Source organism: Solea solea, chromosome 16 (assembly GCF_958295425.1).
Source record: "Solea solea chromosome 16, fSolSol10.1, whole genome shotgun sequence".
NCBI lineage: Eukaryota > Metazoa > Chordata > Actinopteri > Pleuronectiformes > Soleidae > Solea > Solea solea.
Window position 1 is genome coordinate 17,138,464 of NC_081149.1, and position 24,356 is coordinate 17,162,819.

A 24,356-nucleotide genomic window follows, 5' to 3' on the forward strand; every position below is an offset into this window, starting at 1 on the left:
AATCGTCAAATAACATCTCCAAGATTATTTGGATGGGGTTTGAACTGGGTGAATAGCCGGTCTGTCACTTCTGGTTTTGGGTTCATGCCTCACAAACAACTACAAAATTCTGCTTTATGGCAGATGTCACAAACAAAGCCACAAAGTTACACATGCGGAACTATTCATTGAGTGGATGTCATGGCAGAGACAGCACAGAAACCAAAGGAGAGTGAGAGAATGAAAGGGTTGAACAAGGATAATATACAAAGAGAATATCGGTCTGACTTTCACTCGATGGCTTTTGCTTTCGCTCCACTTACAGAGAGACACTCGATCAAGGCGACCTGGTCTTGTTACCATTGGACTAGTGAGTGTAAATTGTTTGCTTGTGATCTATATCTGGAGCATGTGAACTTGCTCTGAGTCAGGCAGTGCTTATCTTGTCCTCGTTCATAAATAAAGTGATTCAAACAATGTGCATACAATGAACAATAGGTTATATACATATACAGGTTATATCAGCCAGGGTTGAAAACACAAACTAAAGCATTATTATATATCATCATGGTGATGTGGGTTAAAAGCAAGTCTCTTTTGTGACGATGAAGAGGTACTTTGGTTAAGTTTAGAAAAGAACAACTTGGTTAGATGAGGACCTCATATCTGCAGCGGCACACAACCAATACAAGGATGTTCCATTCACTAGATAAGAGAAAAGATAAATGGATGCACTCTGAATGTAGGACAGGACAAAAAGATCATTCCACACAATTCAGCTCTCTAGAACCTTTTTGTTCAGAGCAACTTGTTTTTCTCAGAATACACTTGGAAATTGTCCTCTGGTCTTCAAAGCAGCTCAGTCTGTGGCTTCTCCAAACATATCAAACAGGCTGTCAGTAATACCATACCAGCAGGTCGCTCACATTACAATGTGGAAATCTCATTTTTGTGCCTGGAGCACTTTCTAACTCTAGTGAGTGAACTCTCAGTACATGAACGTCTCGCCCTCTGATTGTACAGTAGTTTGCTCACACACAAACTTTTTCTTTTCACTTGAGCGTTTTTCGGAATATATTTCCACAACATTTGAACGTTGTTCTGCTTCAAAGCACATGGGATTGCTGCTAAATTTAGACTTCAACTTTTCAGCTTTTACATTTGACTTTCACTCACTCTACTGGTCATTTCGTACTTGTAACAGTTGACGCACGCACGCACACAAAAACCTATCTGCAATCTCCCCGTTGCTCTTGCCACTCTTTCTTTCTTCTTATTCACTTTTTTTGTTCTTCAAGCATCTACTGCAGTTGCATCTTGACTCTTTTTCTCCTTGCCTCAAGTCTCATTAGTCTATTTCTCGTGCTAAGTTTACTGTTCAACCAATTTGCATAAGCCACCCACGGACCAATGAGAGAGAAAATGCTGACTGCATCTAACTATGAGCAAGGCTTCTGTTTGTGTGTGTGTGTGTGTGTGTGTGTATAGCTGAATAGAGGAAAAATTACTTATTCATATCCAACCCTGTCATTGTGTCAGCAGATGCTCCTCTTTGATGTGATTATGAGTGGGATACTGAGAGAGAGAGAGGTGGAAATTCTACACTGTCATATTTACAGTAGCAGTAATAGTCAACTCACTCTAAGTCCCTTTTAGATTCCTATTGTTTAAGTTTATTACCGACTAATACTAATGTTGTGCTGTGGATCTCTGTTTGAACTTAATCATGTTTGTATTGGTTATCTAACTTCCCTCTCTTTGTTTTACCTCCTGCATTTAATAGTGATCGTCTGCCCAGCACTGATGTGTTTTTTTGGTTTCCCCTTCCTCCCTTATGCATTTGTAGCTCCCAGTCTTTATCACTTCTTGAATATGGATGATCCTATTTGTCACTTAGTTATAGCTAGATGGTGTCAGGCTGATATGGGTATCAAAAGAAAAAAAGATATTGAGCCATTCCTGTTCTTCAGTCCTACCTCATGCTCCCATACATAGCCTCTTATATTCACATTAAATATTCTTTAATGCACTTACTTGCTTTTGTCCCCGGTCTGCGTTTTTAAATCCTGAAAAAATAATCGTATACAGTACATGCCAAGAGAGTAGTCGGACATGATGTCCATGGCATTCAGATGAGAGAACATGCAGCTAGAATTATCTGACAAGAAAGAAACACTTCATTTTGAAGACGATGAAAGGCAGACTTTACACTAACCCATAGCCCGAGGCATTATCTAGCATTTTAACTTGACAAAGAGGAGTAAAAAATGCAGGTGGTGAATGGCTGTCAGATAAAAAAAAACCAAAAACCCTTCAGCTGTCAGGAGAAAAAATGTTGAACAAGGTAAAAATCTTAAAAGCTGCATAACAGGAGATCATAGTGGCCCATCTTTACACGATGTACCTCCCCATGCAAAGTGCAAATAAAAGATTAATCAGCAGATGTGCCAAAATGTGAACAAAATTGCAAATTGCTGCCTTAACTTAAGTTCACCCAGAACATTTGAATGCGTCCTCCAGGGACTGATGAATATCACGCATTTAATGTAAATTTTGCTATTAGTTTTTGGCTGCTGATAGAAAGTTGACGTGAATTTGACCCAAGGGCATCCTGGGAGGAAAACTCTTGGAAAAAATGGAAATGGTTAAAACATGAATGTACTTTACACTTTACACAGTGTTTCCTCTGAGCTCAACTGACAACCATGGTACAGTGCTTTGAGACAAATTTCCAATTTCGCTGCCAGCTTTACCGCTGCACAAAGAGGACCTGCTGGTATAAACACAGTCTAAAATGTAACTTGATTTAACAGGATTATACAGCCACACTACTTTATTGTCGAAAAAATAAGAAAATAGACCTGACGAATGTTTCAGCTGCTCAATTTTGTTCCTTTTTGATATTTCCTTGAACTGAGTGAAGGAGGACCAGTGCATTTCTTCGTCTTCAGCGAGGTCTGCTTTTTGTCTGCATCTTCGTTTTAACCTGCTCAGATAGTAAGTGCACAGTGGCGCGACAGTTATGCCAGCTCAAGGCTCAGCATGTTCTCTTGTAGAGGCATATGTGTTTGTTTTAATGTCTGCGTGAAGCATGCAAAACATGCTGTGAATGCACTCATGTCTCCTGCAAATTAAGTATGTTTTACCGTGAATGAAAGCACACGGGATGAGTGTTTTTCTTGCACTTGTAGTCTCACATGCACGCTGACCTACAGTGCCACATCGCAATGTGGCATTTGTTTGTTCTCCGCTGCAAGGGAGGAGCAGAATGAGCTCAGTGTTACTGCTGAATCCGAGATGTCATGGTCAGCTCACTTTGGGGCGCGCTGGTTTGGGCTCTGCCTAACTGCTTTTGACTCTCCGAGTTGGTCTGTGCTTGTGTTTGTGTGTGATAGGGAGAAAGTGCTGGAGGGAGACAGGGCGAGTGAGTGAATGAGTGAGAGAGTGTTGCACATAAGGAGGGACTAATAGAGAGACGGAGGGAAAGAGAGAGCGGGTGTACAGGACCCTGTGTGTCAGTTTCTCTGACAGTTATTTGCACAAATTATTCACAGGAATGCAGGTTTTTGTGTCCTGACGGCTCGAGGTGTGTTGTGACAGGTGTCCTGCTCTGTGAATGAAACTGGACGATCGGCAGCATCTCATTATATATAGTACCGCGCACAGATTGAGCCATCTGTCACTTTGTACCCTTCTGATGCATCATCCGCTATTATTGTCCTCATTACCGTGATTGCACCTGTCTTCACTGGTGATGTTAATTTACAGGACATGCAGCGGCCGAGGTTAAGTGAGAGAAAGTGATTAGGAGTGAAGTGAAACAAAAGGAAGAGTGGAGAAAAATGAGAGATGTAGATCAGGCAAACAGACGTTTCTTCACAATCTTGATGCAAAAATAACCGGTGCATCTGAAAATCCTCTCTTTCACTCACTTGTATTATCTCGCAATGTCACATCTCGGCTTTCTCACTTTCTTTCTTCAGTTAACAGCCTGGCTAATGCTAGAGTGCATCTCACTCTCATGTGTGATTGAATATGAGTCTGAAAAGGATGTAGTCACCTCCCACTTTCAAGAGGCATGGGTCGTAGATAAAAATAAATAAAATATACAGTATATATAATAAATATAATAAAAATGCGTCTGATTGACCTACAAACAATCAGACCAATGATCCGGATAATTTATGCAAAGCGACTTCAGATTCTGAAATTGGCCAAAACGGCGTCCTTGTTATGTGTCTGCAGAGCGACATCAAATCCCTGGCAGACTCGGCTGCGTTCACACAGGCTATTCAATGAATTCAATGAATGTGAAAACAATTTTCAGTGAAATAAAATAAATAGAAATTTTTTTATGGTTAGTGGAATGCAATTTTAAATAGGTTTTGGTGTTTCATTTCAAAGATAATGATTTTTATTTTTATTGTCTGTGATTTTTTTTTACTGTTAGATTTCTTTTTAATTATAATTTTGTTCTTTCAGTTCCAGGCTGGGATGTGTTTCCTGTAACCTGGGCAGAACCTTTCAGGACCTGAACCAAGTCCAAGAGGAATCCATTATTTTTGGTGTCCACCATCAACTATCTGCCAACCAGCTCCATCACTCACAGTGACGTCTACCAGGAGGAGAGAATATACAGTCTTTGTCTTAATAAAACAGCTGAAGAGTGAGAGGAAGCAAGGCAACCGAGATACAGGTACGTGATTATTTTTGATTACTGATTAATGTGTTTCTTAGCAAATAGTCAGGGCAGTGCATAGAGGCCATAGCCAAGTGGAAAGGGAACTTGGCTTATGACTGAAGGGTTTCCGATTCAAGTTGCTGCCAGGTCAAGAGTTGGGTAACCCAGAGCAAGACACCTAACCCCCATTGAAGGGCAGCTGGCGTAACAATCTCTGGCAAACCAAATATGCGGATAAGCAGCGTGCGGCGATACCTGGAGAGGAAGAAAATGCCAGTGTCACTTGAATATACCACACATGTGTGACTTTTGTCAATGTTAAATGTCACTTAAACATGAAAACACATAATATCAGTATTGAAAATACTGTACCAAGCAAAACAAAACAACCTCACTGTTAAACAAATAGCTTTGCTTTACAATATCCTCAATCTGCCTGTGTAGTTATTGTGTGCATGTGTGTTAGGTTTAGGTTTAACTCTGGGGTGAAAGCATTAGTTAGTGTCTTCACAGGCACGTATTATGCCATCGCTCCTGCCTTTTACTGCACTTACTTTACTGACAACACTGTCATTAGGGCTGACAGTACTTCACTAACCATATCTATTATATTCTCTCACTGTGTGTGTGTTAGGCAGAGATAAAGTAATTGTTGTAATTATTTGTACTGTGCTTGTGTTGAAGAAAATCTGGCCACTGGAAGAAGAATGCAACGTGGAGTAAACACAAGTGTAGTTCATCCTCCTTCACTCTCTATTGTATGCTGACAAGATTGTATGTTATTCAGCTATTAATGCCACGAACTGTGTTCCTGTCGATAACGCCACAAAACAAAGGTTACACATGCAACCAGTGAATTGGAATTGATTTTATCAATCAAAAAAATAAGCCTTGCAGCTGCAGTGCATTTAATGGTTAAAGTGAGCATGAAACACAAAATTAAATAAAGATAGATTTTTCTATGTTGAGTTACAAAATTACCAGCATGACTTTACTGTAAAAACTGTAAGGTATGATTTGGACGTGTGAAGTGTAAAATCATGTTTTTTATTTAATATATTATGAAAAAAGGGTAGCCTTTTGAACATTTCTACAAAAATAAATACCGTCCATCCATCTTCTACCACTTTATCTTCCTAAAGAGAGTCACGGGGGTGCTGTGCCAGTCTCAGCTGATATAGGGCGATAAGCAGGGTACACCCTGGACAGTCCATCACAGAGACAAAGAACCATTCACTCTCACACCTATGGTCAATTTAGTGTCCAATTAACTAATCACAATATTGCATGTTTTTGTACTGTGGGAGTAAGAAAGGCCCTTGTTCTGACTTGGTCTCAAACATAAGTAAAGGAATGTCTTGACATTCTATATTGCTCATAATGTGATGTCCACGTCCTGCAAGGGACACACTGACACTAATTCCCTGTGTGTGTTGCACACTCATTTAAGCATACTGCCACTGTTGTGTGCAAGCTCATGTGCATGCATAGGTCCTATATTATCAGCTGTGACCCTGTGGAAACTTATGTGGTTGGCTGCACAGCGACATCTGCCAGTGATATAATCGCCTATATGAGTAAATCACCTTTCCTTTTATGCACGAAGGCTTTTTAGTTCCACCTGTGAAACTCTGAGGACTCTAACCATGGCACCTTCAGTTAGTCAGTTGTTTTCAAATCACTTTGGTCAGGCGTAGAAGCTGAATGGCCTCAAGGGCTCTCTTATAGAGCTTTTTGAGTTTGACAAAAGAACATGGTGGTGCTTTTGTGTACCAAGTGTACAATGCAGCCATGCATGAAACGGTCTGATGCTCAATCCAACAGTGGTGGGTAGAATTGTGTCTCCTGGGAGTGAATTTCTTTTTTGATCAATTGTCTTTTGAGGGCAATTGAACTGAGTTGAGCTACAGCATTAATGAGTAATTGTACTTGTCACAGTTTACAAACGCCAGTGGGGAACTGATTTGTTGAATTAAGTGTGTCCTCCTCCACTACACTAGGTGGCGTTATTACTTGGCAGTTTCCAGTTTACTTGGTCATGAAGTTTAAAATATAAAATTATTTGCGCTGGTAGAACATAAACTCATGTCTCCTCATCTGACTAAAAATGTAGTGGCCTAGATTTTGTCATGTTTTTCTCGCGGTTGTCGTCTTCTTCTTCTTCTTCTGTGTCCTGGCTTGTTCTATTATTTATTGATCAAATCCCAGGGTGGCAACTGCGGGGCATGCACAAAGCACCTAGACCATCTTGAATCATATTGAATGTATATGTGCAATAGTCCCAAATGCAATATCTGGGTCTGTCAGTCAGACATTGAGAGATTCGATGTAGTACAATTTCAGTTGGATTTAGTTGGACTAAAGCTTTTTCTTTTCTTTGGTAGAGGTCCTAAGTGACACTTTACAACCAGCCCATGTATAGTATGTGCACTATTTACATATATCAGTGCTGAATTGTCATTGAAATCAGAGTATGATGCAGTGTAAATGTACTGTTGCAGTGATGATTGGAGTGAGCCAAGGGCACTTACATCATTAGAGGCCTGCTAGGGTGAATAAGATGTAGACATTAACACTGTCTGGGTTAACCAACAGATAAACTATTAAGTACTTCACATTGTTAAGGGAGACAGTAATTGACTCACTTGATAAGACATCAAGCCTGTCAGTCAGTGCTCTAACTCATTACCACCATTGTTTGTGGCTCACTCCAGTCACATGTTGGCGAACTGACTCTACACGTGTCACATGTTTTTTTTTTTTACCAATGGTAATGTCTGTATCGACAGGGAAAATGCAATAATAATACCTTTTTGTATTAACATGGAAATAAAGCTGTTCTTGTCCATGCCATGGTGCCTTTTAGCTTTAATCGCACCATGAAGTCGTGTTAGGCAGTATACTTGATGTAGCATCCTAAAAAGTGATAACAGTGATCACTTTGGTTTCCTGATCTCTTCAATACAAGCTTTTCTGAGATGCTTGAGTTCATTGTTGCTGTATGCTGCTTGTACTACCGCTAAACCAATGTTTCTTGGAAAACAAGGACCTGAAACTGCCAAAGAGGCAGTTATTCCTGTATTATGGTTGCCAGCAATGTGAATGCCAATGAAGGCTGTTACACAACAACAGCCTGCGGAGGATGTTGCATTAGAACACAGTGTAGCATACAGTAACACACACAATATGCTATTTCTCGTAAGGGCTGTCTAGTTGTGGTCATCATGAAGAGAATGCCCATTTGCTTTTAGTGTCTCAATTAAGGGGAAGATGAAAGCTCCTCTTTACAGGCCACAAATTATCAAATCAATTACACTAAAATCTGTTTTGATGTTTTGCAAATGCACTGCAGATATAAAATTATTTGTGAATGACAGCGTATACCCTGTGTCTTTGACTATAGAGGTTTTTTACAAGAATCAAAGTCAATCAGCTCTTTTCCTTTAAAGATATTCACCTATTCCCCACCAGCACACATAAATATGACATCATTTATTGTTACTCTTAACATTAGTCACTTGAACTGGTTGAACTGTCTGTGATGCCTCTTCAGTCGCTTCACTCGGGTGGAGCTAACACCTAAGCCCACGGGTAAGGCAGCAGATGGAGGCTGCATTGGTGGTAATTTCTTCAGATATCTGAATTTTTAGGTCAAAAGTGACAGACCTAATGTGTATGTGCCCAAGGCCAATTTTGGAGTCCATTTCAGTTTTGGCCAAGGTTGCGTCAGCCATCCTGTATTCAATACAGTGGTGTTTGGTCTAAGACAGCAAGTCGTAGAGCAAACTAAAATGTCTAGAATTTGTACTTGCATTTCAATACTAAACAGGGGCTAATTCATTCAGTATCAGCTGTTTATCACAGATGACGGATCGAGGGAAGTCTGTAGACAAATAGCTGGTCATTGTGTGTTATTTGCTCGGTGATATAGCCCATTTTTATTTGTACATATACACTGTAAATAAAAACACTACAGTTTTACATAATTATCATCACGATTCCTTGTTCTAGTTGTTCGTTCGCAGAATTTATGTAGGACTTTATGTATAAATATCTGCGCCTGAGACCAGCAACTGCCACTGATTCACCCATAGTGAGGCACACAGCCCTTCATATCATGCAGTGAAAGTGAAAGACATGCTACTTCTGTTGATGAGGTGTGAAGAAGGAGAGAGAAAATCTGGAGAAAGCTTATAATCATGTGCCAAGAGAGGAGATGTGGTATTGTATGAGGAAGTCGGGAGTGGCAGAGGGGTATGTGAGGGTGGTGCAGGACATGTATGAGGACAGTGAGACAGTGGTGAGGCGTGCAGGTAGGTTGGCGGATGGGTTCAAGGTGAAGGTAAGATTACATCGAAATCATCTCTGAGCCCCTACTTGGTTGCAATGGTGATGGATCGGTTGACAGATGAGGTCAGGCAAGAGTCTCTGTGCATTATGTTGTTTGTAGATGATCTTGTAAGCTGTAGAGAGAGTCGGAGACATGTGGAAAAGAGCCTGGAAAGGTGGAGTTATGTACTGCAGAGACCAGGAATGAAGGTTAGCAGGAGCAAGACAGAATGCCTGTGTGTGTGTGTGTGTGTGTGTGTGTGTGAATGACAGTGAGACAGGTGGTACAGTGAAGGTACAAGTAGTGGAGCAAGTGGATGTGTTTTAATACCTGGTGTCAATCTCAGGTGAAGAAGAGAGTGCAGGCAGGATGGAGTTGGTGGAAATGAGTGTCAGGGGTGATGTGCGACAGAAGGATAGTAGCAAAGGTGAAAGGAAAGGTCTACAAAACGGTAGTGAAAACAGCTATGATGTATGGCTTAGAGACCGTGGCACTGTCTAAAAGACAGGAGGCAGAGTTGAAGATGCTGAGATTTATGTTGAGCGTGAGCAGGATGGACCGGATTAGAAATGAGTATATTCGAGGGACAGTGCAGCTTGAACTGTTTGTAGATAAAGTAAGACAGTCAAGGTTGAGGTGGGTTGATTACATAGAGAGAAGGGATAGTGATTATATTGGACAAAGGTTGGTGAAGATGGAGCTGCCGGGCAGAGGGAAAAGAGGAAGATCACAGAGAAGGTTCATGGATGTTGTGAAGGAGGACAGTTGGTGTTACAGAAGGGATAGGATAAGATGGATGCTAGATGATCTGCTGTGGCAACCCCTAAATGGAGAAGCTGAAAGAAGAAGATATTGCTTTGGTTAGGCAGTACAAATGAAATGGAACCAGTGCATGTGCTTTAAAGCATAGCTGTACAAAACTGTGTGTGTGTGTAACAAAGCATGTCAGCACTGTCTGGAGTATTGTCTGTTAAGTTTAGTCTTTGCAGTGTAAAGCTGAAGGAATGAAGCATTAAATTACCTGAGTTTGAGTCTCATCAGGCATGTGATATGTTTTACTGATGAGGTCGGAGTTTATTTTGACTCATATCCACCAGGCGTTTCATTATTTTTTCCCATTATCTCTGACACCAAAGTGGCGCTAAATGGTCTTTTAAATTAGTCACTAATTCACTTAAACAAGCAGACGGGTAAATGTGTCGCTACCACGAGTTCGGAATGGAAAATATTAAACATTATCATAATAGCAACATTTTGTTTTTTGCTCAATCTTATTACCCCTGTTTCTATGTTTAGCATAATAATTGCACATGGGATCTACATTCTTTACAGGAGAGCTTGGTTGCAGTCTCTATATAAACAGGTCAGAGGTAGCATGCACCTGTTTTAAACAATAAAAACATGATTAAATTGTTTTTAAATGCCAGACATAAGAACAAAGTAAGTGAAATGACTGTACTTATTCTGAATTATTGCATTTAAAACATTAATGAAGTGACTGTGGTGTGAGCAGTGCTGCCCACCACTGCCACCGTTTACACAAAGTGCAACAAGAGTGTAACGTTTCAATCGTGACCATGTTTAAACACTTTCAGTACTAATGACTCTATTACTCTTGGACCCTTGTACTCAACAGCAATGAGTGAGTTAGACTTTACTAGATACAGTATATCCAAACACTACTGTATGAGGTTTAATGTTTCTGAATGTCCCCCCCCCAAAAAAACAAAATAAAACAAAACAGTTTATTGTCCTGCTTTCACCCCTACTTGCTTTAGCTCAGGAGGTCAAACCATGTGTTTATCAGTCTGTATGTCAGCGATATGTTGGTATGAATGTGCATTGATGCACATTTATGCTCTCAGGTGGAATAATCCGATAGATGAAAGGGATGATCTCTAGAGCCTCTATCGTATTTGGATTTTAAATAATGTTCTCACTCATTATTTAAAGTCGCACAGTATTTTCTATGCACACTTATACATAAACGTGTTATTATTATTATTATTATTATGGATTTGCAGGTGGGGTTCACATTAGTACATTTACACAAAGACTATGATAACAAAACACATTATGCAGGTAAAGGGTGTGAATAGCATATACAAAGTGCATGAAAAATGTACAGTTTCACAGTGTACAAATTCATTCCCTATCATTCTTCCAACACATGCAAGTTCCAGGTTTGATTAAAAGTTAACAGTACAGAACAAGATAAAGAGCAGGGAGGGAAGATAATGTTAAGAATCATCTACTGCTACATTCTGTCACCTGTATCCATTCCCTTCTTCTCTCTCTCTCTCTCTCTCTCTCGCTCTCTGTGTGTATTATTGTCTTTTCTCCAACTCTCTCAGTTGTTCACAATGTGTCATTGTACCTTTGTAGTCTCTTTATTCTCAACCATTTATACCCTGATACATTGCACCATAGCAAGGATAAATTATGAATATCCTTTGCTATGTTGTTGTTTTTCTCCTGCCTCTGTGTTAAAAACATTTTTCGTTATTTCTACTGCTACAGTCATGCTTGCATGGTTGCATTCAGAAAAACACACAGAAGACACAGACTTGTGCACACAGATATGCCCAATAACACCTACATTATTTAACAAAGGGGGGTGAAGAGAGGGTAGAATAAATGATTAAATGTGTATAAATCATGTGACATGTTATGTCATGCGCCGACCTAATTTTCTGTCTCATGCAAATCACACGACTTGTGATTTGCCAACGATTGATTGGCTCCCAACGTCCTCCTCCCTCATTCTCTCTTTGAAGTGTTAATCCACTTGCAAGGTCTGTTGGCTAATGAAACGTCAACCTTGATGTGGCTTGTAAGAGTGTCAGTGACAGGAAAATGAGTCTTTGATTGTGATTAATTACTGCTGTTGTAGTTCTGTTAGTTTGTGTATGTGACCGTCCACTGTTCCTCTTTAAGTCCCAGTACACCATGTCCCCATGATGCATTAGCACTAGGTGTACTGACTGGTGGACACAACTCGGTGGACACAACTCATTGTTATGAAGTAAGAGGAGATGAGATGAGAGGGCATGTGAAGAAAAGAGAGGACAAATGGAGAAAAAGAGAGGCTGCAATAACAACACAAATCCACACCCACCACCACACTCGGATGAAAAGAAGAAGAAAATCTTAGTCTACCAAGTAAAATAGGAAGAAAAATGCTTTTTATTATCTATAATCTTACTTAAAATTGCTTTTGACTTTTGAAACTGTAGATTTTCTTCAACTTCCAAAATTGTTGTGTTCTTCACACCATTATTTTATCCAAGGGGAATCTTAAATAGCTGGCTTTGCCTGGCAGACTAGAGCTGACACAACCAATCAGGCCATTAATATAGATTGAAAAAGAAAAATCACACCCATCGGAGGTATAAATTGCAAACCGTGAAAGTTGGAGAGGAAAAAGACACAGTTGGACAGTGTGAAAGTGAAATATTATATAATCTGACCTATCTGGTGTTGTAATCAGATCAGTATGCCTGCTAAATCCAGAGGCAAGTGCTGAACAACAGTAGTTGAGCTGCATGATGACTGACAGGCACAGGAGGAAAGAGAAATATGATCAAAGGATGACTGAAGCATCATTCCTACAAACAATCTGTGGGGATTTTGTGCATCCACATTCATCTCTGTGATTTTATCAGCAGATAATTCTCTTAGCATGTGGACCCCTGCCTGTGCACATGTATGATGTTTTTACTCTGCGTCTGTTTAATGACTCCTATAACATGTTCTAGTTCCATGTCTCTAATGGTCACTATTCTCAAAGGAACAGGGAGTTGCTTGGCACAGGGATGGATGCTTGGAGATCAAAGTAAACGCCTTGTTCACACAGAATGTGGTCTGCCTGCGTCATAGGATTTTGCAAAAAAGTGATTGCAGGGTTGCTCAGACCAGCTGCACGTGTCTGTTAAAAATAGTATACTGCAACTTTCAATATTTTCATTTACAATTAGTCAATTACATGTGTCTCTTCACTAACTCAAAGAGGAAACATCATCACGAGTATCAAGAAAGCCTCACATAAAAATCATAATTTGCTGTGTAATTGTTAGGAAAAGTAACAATGTAGAACAATAGGCACATTATAAGGTCTTACTATGGAAGAAATGCTGCAATTTTTAGCTTTCCTTTGCCTGAGTGCCTGAGGCTGCCCGTAATAGAGTTTTTTCATTAGCTGCAGATAAAGAAATTACCATTTTGAAATGGTGTTTAGCTTAATCAAACTTTCTAATGAAACTTGTTTGGGGGACTCTAATGGTACGGCATGGTTTCCATGTGAGACCCACTAAAGCCTCGTGTATTTAAACATCATCAAAGAGGAGTACACTTGCAACACTTCTGCAAATCATTCAGTTATTCATGTGGGGTGATTCTTAATCTGTAGAAGTTAATCGAAAATGTGGGTATTGGTAACGGTCAACTGGGAGACTACAGCATACTTGAATCTTAAAAGACAAAACAGAAAAAATACTGGAATTTGGAGAAAGGTCCAACACTCAAATGTTCTACAGTGTATAGGCGAGTGCTTTTTTGCTTTGCAGTTTTATTTACAGTCAAACAGACATTTAATATACACAACTGTCTGTTAGATTCAAACCATTGTCTAATGAGTTAATGCACTGTTGATTAAGCCGCACACAACTTTCACACATGCCGTTTAGTTTTTATTTAGTCCAGTTACTCAGTTTTGCTGTACAACAACTGATTAAGCACAGAAAAAAACTTGTATCTGTTCACATTATTTCTGTAAAGATGAACCTTGTAATGCAAGGCTTAGGCTGTTAGATTGATGTGCTCAATAAAAGTGGTTCAGCTCAGTACACAGACATACAAACACACACACAAACACTGTATATGTAGATGTACACTCACCAGCTGTATAAAAAGTATATAAAAATCAGGAGTGGAACCCAGTCTTCATGGGGTCCTGGAAGTGGGCGTGTTTGGGAAAAAGTGCATGTGCAAACAGTGAGTGCATTTCCTACCTCAAACATAAAGGGGGCAAAACTGAGCACTCCACACACACACACACACACACACACACACACACTAACTGAAAAACATGTGTTATGGGTCAATGCTAAAAACTTCACAGGCACCTTCAGAATAGAACATATATTGATTTGAAATGGTTTTCCATATGAGGACCCAATTTTTTGGTCCCCACACCGTAAGAGGTCCCCATGCGGTGACTGTTTTTTTGTTTTTTTGTCCTCATAATATGACGAATACACACACACATACACACATACAATGTACCAGATTCAGAGATGCTGATGAGAAAATAGTGAACACTTTGAAGAACTGAACTCAGGTGCCTCTGATTCTCAGTTTAGCTCCCAAGAGATGCTGTGTTTCCTTGAGCCTTCTGCTCTGACTGTGCTGTTTTTGATGTCAGGTCCTCAACTCAAACAGGCAAATGTGCCATGAAATAGTTTGGATGTACTGTATTTTTAGAACACTTAGTTATTACTGGGCCATAATGTGTGCGTGTGTGGGTGTCAAACTCTCAATTAAGATGTGCTCCAACGCACACACCTACACATACACTGCCAAGACGAGGAAACTGGAGCACTAAATGAGGAACAGTGTCGTCTGAGACCTAGCCCCATGTTATTTTAAACTTGCAAATCATGTCAGGGTTAAACTATCTAGGTAGCCTAAAATGAGACTGACCTGTTAGCCCATGTTGCTACTATGCACAAAGGCGTAAAAGTTGTTTCAAAGACAGACAAGCTGAAAAGAAACAAACAAACAAACACACAAGATGCTAAATGTATTAGTTTGTGTTTGGTGGTTGCGGCTTTAGTGGCATCAATTGTGAAACCCACACTTAGAGTGGTAATGACAAGCCCAACCTTATCATTCACAAAATTCATTTGACAGCCAAGTACAAATGTAGGCCTTCAATGACTTGTTTTACTTGGTAGTAAATCTCATTAAGTGTTGTCGATGCTGCACAGAGCCTGATGTGATGTCACAGTTGCTGTCTGTAGCTTCACTGTCTTTCATAGAAACCCTTTGGTGAAAACACATTAGTGGTTTTGTAGAAGGGGAGAACCTTCTGTTGCTTCTAAATTTGAAACTCCCTTTCAACGGAATATTGACTGTGTTTTTTGTGTTTCACAATACCTCTTTTGTGTAACTACAGGGTTTTTTGCTGTCTGTTTTTTTTGTTAATGAATAGGACAGGTGGTGAGCTGTCTGAGAAAAATCAAAACCTCTCCAGGGATCAACAACATCATGGAAATTTGTGTCTTTGGGGTAATTTCTCCTGTCTCCTCGTATCTTCTTATTCGTTCTTGGTTATTTTAAGCGCTGGTTGAGAATGGATTCATGATGAGCCTTAGACACTTTAGAATTTTAAATGAAAATGTGACAACTGTCCAGCTTTCAAAACCAACAGATGATCACGTTTGATAATAGACTGAGAAACATATGGTGATATGCATCTCGCATACAGTGAAATGCTGCTATGCTTATTATACATAAGCATTGTTTTTGTCATCAGTAGTATTGCCAAAACTGTGAGTAGCGTGTGTGTGTGTGCAACGAAGGCAGACTTGGCTTACAGACCTGTGAGAATGTGGCAGTGATCATTAACGCTGCAGTCATTGGTGTAAGAAATGAGAGTGAGAACAGAATGAACCAGAAAGTGCTTTAATAGCACATACCTTCATCAAAACAAAGGTGTTTTAACCAACAGCCAACCGCATTCTGCTTTTTCCCATATTATTTTGGCACTTATACAGTAGCACCTTGTAATTCTCATAATTGCTGTCTGTTGGGTGTTTTTAAAGCATGTGTTTTTTCTGTTTTTTTATGTCTGATCTGCAGACACAGCATTTCCCCTCCATGTATGCTAAATGTGTATTTGTAATGAACAACCCCAATTATATAATATAATAACCTCAAAATTGATGAACTCTAGATGATTATTTGGATCCACCAGTTTAACCATGGATATTCATATTTCTGTTTTAGGATTCTCTCTGCATTATTGCTTGGAAAAGAATTCTCAAAACTTATATAAGTTACATAAGTTTACTTTCCCTAAAAAGTTGTCTGTCCTAATTTCTCCCAGCTTTCTCTCTCTCTCTACCTCCCTTTCTATCTCGAAGAGAGAAGGATGGTTTGTGTGCGATACACTTTATTCTTCCTTTCTTCTGTCCAACATTTTTGTCCTTGTGCTTGCTTTCTGTTGCCCCACTCGCCACTTCTTTTCTACCTTCCCCCCACCGATGACCCACTTCATCTTTGTCTGACCTCAACATCTCAGCAAAGTGAGGCAGAGAGACACGTCTTCGCCAACTTCCACACACTTTTAATAATTCATCTCAGCCCCCATTCTGAGGAGTACACAGTTGGGTACGTGTCTAAAACTGCAATGATAAGGAAATATGATAAAGACGTAAGTAGACATGTAGCCCCATTAGCCGAGGCCCTTTGCATCACTCTGGGTTAAATTCCGATTCAGTTGCTGCGTGTCTCCCCTACATCTCTCGCCCCATTTCATATTTCACTGTCCTGTCCAATAAAGTCAACAAAATGCCCTAATATACAGTATCTATAGAAATCCATACATCTATTCAAGGAAACCAATGTCACTCAGGGAAAAATGGTGGTGAAGACAACTATTCCAGTGATCCCGCACTGTGACCCGAAGTCATCAAACTAGGTCTTTTGTTATTGCTTTGATTGAGAGAGAGTCAGAAATTACATTCTGTGCGTTTGACTCAAAATCAGAGCGACAAACACACACTTTAGAGCGTTGCCCCATGCTGTCCCCACTGTGATCCCATCCCAAATCCCATGTGTATAAAATTGAACAAATTACCATTCGTCGCTCTAACTTTCACAAGCAAACTTTGCTTCGCATGGACAATGACATACAAGAACAACTTCTCTCCACATTGTTATTCTATATGGAACAATAGTAAAGTCATACTGTACAAAAAACCCACATCTTTATTCTTCAAAGAATGGTTTATTAATGGCATTGTTTGGGTGAATCAACTATTCAACAACAATGGTTTTGTTACACAGTTATCAGGAATGTTGTCACAAATATCAGATACTAGTTTTATATTGTCCTCGATGTTATTCCTTCTGATGTGTGTCTATGCTGTTTAAGGGTAATCTACCATTAAATGATCCATGTAACCGACTCATCTGATCATGATATTGTATCTGTTCCACCTGCAGTAAACTTCTGCAACAACCATGTAAATAAGCTGTGCTGGAAAAAGGTTTTTAAATGATTCACTGGTGCTACCCAGTTCAGTCTCTTTGTGAAATTCTAAACTGATATTAATTTAAGATGGTCTTTCTGTGATTCCCATGCTGAGACTCTGACTCATCTGTTTTGGGAGAGCACGCACACCCATAAACTGTGGCATTTGTCGATTTGTTCTGGATAATATCATCTGTGACTTTGAACTTGTGTTTGTTTTTTTTGACTAATACAAACCACAAAAAGGAGGATTTCGTAATCAATCTTATTACATTTTCACAAACCTGTATTTGTTTTCATGAAATCCTTTTGATTACACTTAAAGACAATATCTTCAGTTAAAAACCAAAAGGCTGTACTGACTGGAGAGTTGTGCTCCCATTTCAATATTTTTCTATAAATACACATTTTCTTCCCCATGCCCCCTGTAACCCTTGGCTTGCTTATCTGCTTATTTGAGTTCAACTTGCTATTTTTTTTGGAAAACTTGGAGACATCTGTGGTTTAGGAGGTTGAGTTTTAGCAGTTTCATCCCAAACTCCTCATGTCTATATGTCAAAGTGTCCTCAGGCAAATCTGTGAAACCCAAATTGCTCCCAATGATACCGCAGCATCGCTGTGTATGTGTTTGTGTGTGTGGGCTGCACTTGCGAGTAAACTGTAAGGGAGAGGGAATATAAAGTGAAGTGAATATAAAATACTGCAGGAAAAGTTTGTATATAGAGTGAGGAAACACCAGACTGAAGGTGAACTTGTGATACATTTTGTTTGAGTATTTTTAACTTAACAATTGGAGCCATGACAGTAGAGAACAAGACATTTCTTTCATAACAGGTTGTCTGGCTCTTTTACAAATTGAATGTTTAATGCAATATGTCGCAGTTCGACTCGCAGCAACTGTGACTATATTCTTGCCAGACACTGTATACTGTACCAACTTTTTTTTTTCTTACCTAAATCCATAAATCGACGGGCTCGCTGTAGTTTAATTTCCCTAGGTGCTCATTTTATTGTCTTTATAACAGCTTAAATAGAAAGAAGGGAATTGAGGGAATGAATAACAGATCCTTGGCAGAAGCGCTGTCGCAACAGTTTGCACTGTACGTATAAGATGTAACTTTAACTTGAGGATATAAAATGCGCAAATCACAAACATTATAATAAGCATATATTTATGGTAAGCCATCGTGATTGTAATAATTCTCTTCATCTACATTAAGTTAATTTATTTATTTTTATAAACGTTGCCAAGTTCTTGTTCAACAAACATCAGGCAAGAATACGGTGCGCATATCGAGGGAGGTGTAAAATAAATAATTGACTTAATACTGTTGAAGCTCATAGAAGACATGAGGCGAAATGGCTGGATGAAACTTTAATGAGCTCCGTGGGGGACGGTGGCAGCAGCAAGTAGCAACCGCAGGATATAAGAGGGGACATTCAGCTACGCTGAGAAAGACCAAATGTAAGGGATGGATGGTCGAGAAAAGCACAAAGCACAGTGTACAACGGACCTTTTAGTAAAGGTGTGATAATGGCCTTTTAGTAAAGGTGTGATAATAGCAGCAACACATGTCAGGTATAATTGCTGTCAGCGAGATTTATAATCACCGTAACCCGGCAGTTGAAGAGTAAAAAAATCATCCCGGTGTGATCAATCATAGTTTCTGCTCCCTTCTTAAGAACAAAACAAATAACCTTTGCAATTTTACTGATATGATAATGAAACATCAGTAAAATATGTGTTGAACAGTCTTGGTCGCTGACATGAGAGAGCACTGCGTGTTCCTCGCGGGGACACAGGTGCTTAAAGAGCAATGAGGCGTGGCGAGTCTCAGATAGATCTAATCTTGGTCTCGTTCCAGTCCATGCCTGCAATCTTCCATGGATTACAATCGTGGCTGACAAATCTGGCCATTTTGAGGATGCTAATTGGCTGAAGTAGCAGTTAGTTAAAACTCCCAGTGTGAAATAATACACTTCGCAGTCGGCAACTGTGCATTAGGGACATGAGGAGAGACAGCAGGGGGAGAGTAAACAGGGATTTGGAGGGAGACGATGTGAGTGATAGAGCAACGTTTTATTAAATTATTTTTTTTTACTACGCTCTTACTTGCATGCGTGTTTGCTGCAGTGCATCAAATAATCCATGTGCATGTGCATACTTGAAGGCACACCTGAAATCAGACACCATGAGTGAGTGTGCGTTCATTTGGTCGTCGTTGCAGATAAACTGTGAGACAGTTTGAGTCTAGAGATGCTGCAAAGTGTGTTTTAGAACAAGAGTTAACTGGTTAACTGACGGCTGTTTTGGAAAAGGACCCATTTTAATGTGGAGCTAACGACATGGTTTGAATATGTTTTTGATTTTCGTGGAGACTCAGGCAGTTGTCAGTTGTTGGTGATGAGTGATGTGCTGTATGTATTTCCACATGATAATGTGTATTTTGTGAGGCTCAGTTAATTAGCTCACTGTAGTCTGACCACTGAGCGCTCGGTGCAAGACCCCACGGTCTGCTGCTGACCTAGATACAACCCACCCATCTTATTATCAACTTCGGGGTTTGATACATCATGCAGTCTATTTTCGGTTATTGTTTGATGCATCAGATCAGGTAAAAACGTGGTTAAAGGTGACTCACTGCTTGTGAATTAGTAAGATTCATATACTGATTTCATTTCATTTTCCAGGGGATGCATAGTAACTGACTGTTTGCAATTGTACTCTTGACCTGCTTAAATCTCTATTTTTCATTTCTTGCATCCGTCTTTGTGAATGTTTCTTCTCTTCCTTTATTGGCCCCATCATTTTCTTTTTTTCTCCATTTTCCTTCTTTTGTTTCTGTGTTGTTTTTCTGAGGCTGTTGCACCTTGTTTTCACTAATTACATCTCTTTATCTGTGCTGTATTCTGCCTCTTTTATCGTACCCGAGTCTACTCCCTTCATCACTTTCACTCTTTGCCGAGTTTTCTCAGCTTGTTGCCTTGCCCCCCTGTTTTCAGTGATGAAAGCCTCAGAGAATAAACAATGAAAGAAGCATAATTAATGTGTTGCCATCAGTGGGAAGCTCTTTCTTATCTCCCCCTTCTGACATACCCCCTCCTCTGTCTTTCTACGCTGCCGTCATTTGATTGTATGACCTCTGATTTCATGTGTCAGCTAATGTCAGATTATTTTTTCTTTAATTGTCTCAGTGTCTGGATTGTTTATTCGGAAAGATCTATTTGACGAAAGACCGTAAAGTTATCTTTGTGTCCAAGTCCCAATAATGGATATCTTCCAAACAATAAAGTGTCTGCTGAATTATGGGTACAAGGCAATGTACCACAAGAGAGATTCATTTATTTTATTACATTTTAAATAAAACATTATTGTGTTTGCTTGGTGGGCATAATTAAGCGTATAATGAGATTGTGATCTGTAGTGCAACTGCAGTGAGTGAGGGGGTCAGGATAGAGGTCAGCAACTCCAAGTCTGATGTCATAGTTCTCTGCTGTAAAAAAGCGGGTTATTTCTGTGGAGAAACTGACCCAAGTGGAGGAGTTCACGTTTCCCAAGGTTTTGTTTACATGAGAGGAGACAATGCAGATTATTTTTCTTTGCACCGTGTCAAGTCTCAGACGTAGTGTGATCATTTGGATATCCGGAGAAAACTCGGAGTAGAACCACAACTCATTTGTGTCAGAAAGAGCCAGTGAAGGTGGTTTGACATCTGATCAGGATGCCAAAGGTCCAGGCAACACCCAATTGGGAGGAAACATTGAGACACTCAGAATTCACAGGAAGGACAGATTTCCAATCTGTCCAGGAAAAGCCCTGAGAGCCCTCAGGAGGAACTGTTTAGCATCACTAGGGGAAGGGATGACTGGATCACCCTGCTTAGCCTGTTCAGATTAATGAAAGAGAATGGATGAAGGCCAATACAACTCAATAGTTATGAGGTAACTTTTGGCTGTAGGCAAAAGACAAGAAAAGAAACAGAAGAAAACAACATTCATCACTGATTAGTGAGTCAGATTTTCTTCATATATTTCACAAGTTTATCAAGCTGATGAAAAATTCCCAAGACAGATGGGAAAGAAGTAAATACCCAAATAATTATGAGAGGTAATAATATGCATTTTGGCCAGGTCAAATTGGTGAACTGTTGTGCAAAGAAAATAAAGAAAGGAAAATAGGAGAAATCAATAATTTTACTGAAAATACTTTGAGTCATCTTTTCTTGATATCATCAGATCCATGTTTACCAAGCCGATGGAAAAAAAACCTGCCAACAAAACAATAATCTAAGTCTTTTATCTCACATTGGCAAGTTTGTTTTGGGATTAAGGGAGCATAATTGGGCTCTCTCTCGATTCCCTTTATAACAAAGTAATGTTGGTTTGTTTAGGCCCTAATGTTATCGAGTACATTGTGCAAACATTAATAAATTCTTCTAAATGAAGGAAATTCTGCACGACTAACATTAAAGAGATGATGAAAAAGGATGAAATTGTCGAGGCCCCACTGGCTTTAAGATCATTACAAATCAGTTTGACACTGAGCTGATGGTCTTAACTCTGAGCAGCTTACAAGCACAAATAACAAGTAGGCCACTGCTCATATGTCAACCTTTTTTTTTTCACTAGTTTATTGTTATAATGAGATGCCAGTCAACCTGTCTGTCTTTTCTTTTCTTGGCCGACCTGCTCATGTGACATGTGACTGTCGCACACATGTATTCAAAGGCAGGTAATGACATGATATCATTATGTAATACCTTCATTACTCCCTTTTCTCCTCTCACTTTCTCCGTTTCTCCCCCTTCTCTGTCTTTCTGTTTTTTTTTGTTTTTTGTTGCCGGCAGCCAGGCAGTGCCCCAGTTTAGTACTGCAGAACGTTTGTTAACATCACCTCCTTACAAAGCAATAATAAGGTGCAGTCAAGAGTGAACACAAATTCAAAATCAAGGCATGTGCCACGACAGAAAGACACTGATGCTGTTAAATACTGCAGATGCACAGCTGTTCATATATACTGTACTGTGTAAGTGTACTGTAGAAGCACAGGCATATGCACACAGCATTCTTCGCTCGCCCACGTATTCACACATACATAAACACAGCTCTGCTCCCACTGTTGCATGAGTTAATCTCTCTGGAGCATGTAATATTTTGTTGTGATGGAAGCACACCTGCTCCCTTAAGTTCATCTTAAGGATGCAGGCCTCACCTCCGTGTTTTCTACAGGAGCCTGAACGGACAAACCAGCCAGAGGATGCATTTATCATTTTTGACTTTTCCTATTATGCACATTTAAAAGCAAATGAATAACTGGAGAGGGGTCGTCCTCTGTTTGTTACGTTCTGCAGAGTCGGGCCATGGTTGGTGTAGTGGTGGGCACCCTTGCCTTTGCAGCAAGAAGACCTGAGTTTGTGAAGGAACAAGGGCCTCTCTGCATGGAGTTTGCATGTTCTCCCCATGGGTGCGTGGGTTTGCTCCAGGTTCTCCAGTTTCCTCCCACCGTCCAAAAACATGCAGATTTGGGGATTAGACAAATTGACTGTAGGCGTGAGTGTGAGGGTGGATGGTTGTTTGTCTCTATGTGGCCCAGTGATGGACTGCCGAACTGTCCAGGGTCCAGGGTGTACACTGCCTTTCGTCCTATGTCAGCTGGGAGTGACTGTGAGTAATCACACAGTCCTATTCTGTCCCTTATCAGAATGAGACTCAGAGACTAAGTCAGTTCAATAATCAGACTATAGGCACTTTCTGTGCCAATACAGAGGGAATGAAACAAATGGCAGGACATGTGCAATAATGTGTTCTTACTTGTATATGCAAGAAATAATGTTACATGAATCACTCAATTGCCTGAGTTAAAGCTTAAAACTCAGCTGACCCATGTTGGGATCTGTTAGTCGCTTTAGAGCACTGGCCTGCAGGCTGATACAGTACAGTGTAAAGAGCCGTCCATCTGAGGCCCCTCACATTGTTCATGAACATAGGCTGGATTCCCTGTTGACTCGTAGTCAACAAATGTATTCAGTATATACTTGGAATAATATTCTGTGTCCCAAAACATCAACCGAGGGTTAGTTATGAAGTTAAAACACTAATATTTTCCACTTTCTCTTAATTAGAGTCAACCAACATCATATGGGAAATCCAGTCTTGTTTGCCTGCGAGGCACATTACTCACACACTCACAAACACACACACGCTGGATTTACATTCTTTGTGTGGACACTCATAGGCATAATGCGTTCCTTAGCCCCTAACCTTAACCATCACAACTAAATGCCTAACCCTAAAACCAGATCGTAAATCACCAAAAAGCCTGTAACCTATAAGTTGTGTGGACCAGCCAAAATGTCCTCACAAAGATAGGTTTGCTTGACAATTGGTTCACGCAGTCTACTAAAGACATGTGTACACACACACACATTTCTCACAGAAGGATGGTACAGATGAAATAATGTCTTTAATCCACCCTCAACCTTATGTTAAGAATGAATCCTCTGGCTCAATGTCTCGGAGTGATACAGAACACAACAGACACCATCCCTTATCGTTTCATATTTGACTTTACAGCACATTCTGTTACAGCCTCTTGTCAACAGTGATAAATAGCTCTTTTACAGCAAAATGTGGCTTTACAAGCACTTTATTGGTTTGTTCATTTTGGGCACTGTGCTATAAAAACAATGATGGTGCAACAGGGCTCATTAATGAGGTAACAAAGAAAAGCTATTTCTTTAGTTTCAGGTGATTTTACAAGAATGAGAACATAATAGATATGACATTACATTTCTCCCAATTAATCCTCCTACTATCGCACATGTTGGTCCTTGAAACACAAGTCCTTCCATTATTCTCTCAGTGAGCAGCTCCCTCCTGTTAGCCCAACACCATGAAACGGCTGCTGATTCTGGCAACTTAGCCAGGAGAAAGGGGGAAAACTGTGTCATAAAAGCATATGCATAAATAAGCAAATGATTCACCGCTTTAAGTGAGAGCTACTACAGTGTGAGAACGGGGCATTGGTTTTTCAAGTGAAGAAAATGAGCGAACTGTCACAAAATGTCAACTTTAATATTGTGTACTCAGTGCCCCTTGACCAACCCTGG

At 39.9% G+C, this 24,356-nt stretch overlaps 1 protein-coding gene across 1 annotated transcript in view; it reads left to right on the forward strand.

Annotated features, from left to right (window-relative positions):
* LOC131475612 (protein phosphatase 1 regulatory subunit 29) overlaps window positions 1-24,356 on the forward strand; it is a 62,094-nt gene that overhangs the window by 13,413 nt on the left and 24,325 nt on the right. The window contains exon 2 of the mRNA XM_058653839.1: window positions 4,462-4,675. The gene's annotated coding sequence lies outside the window, so the exon portion shown is untranslated. The remainder of the gene's footprint in view (window positions 1-4,461; window positions 4,676-24,356) is intronic.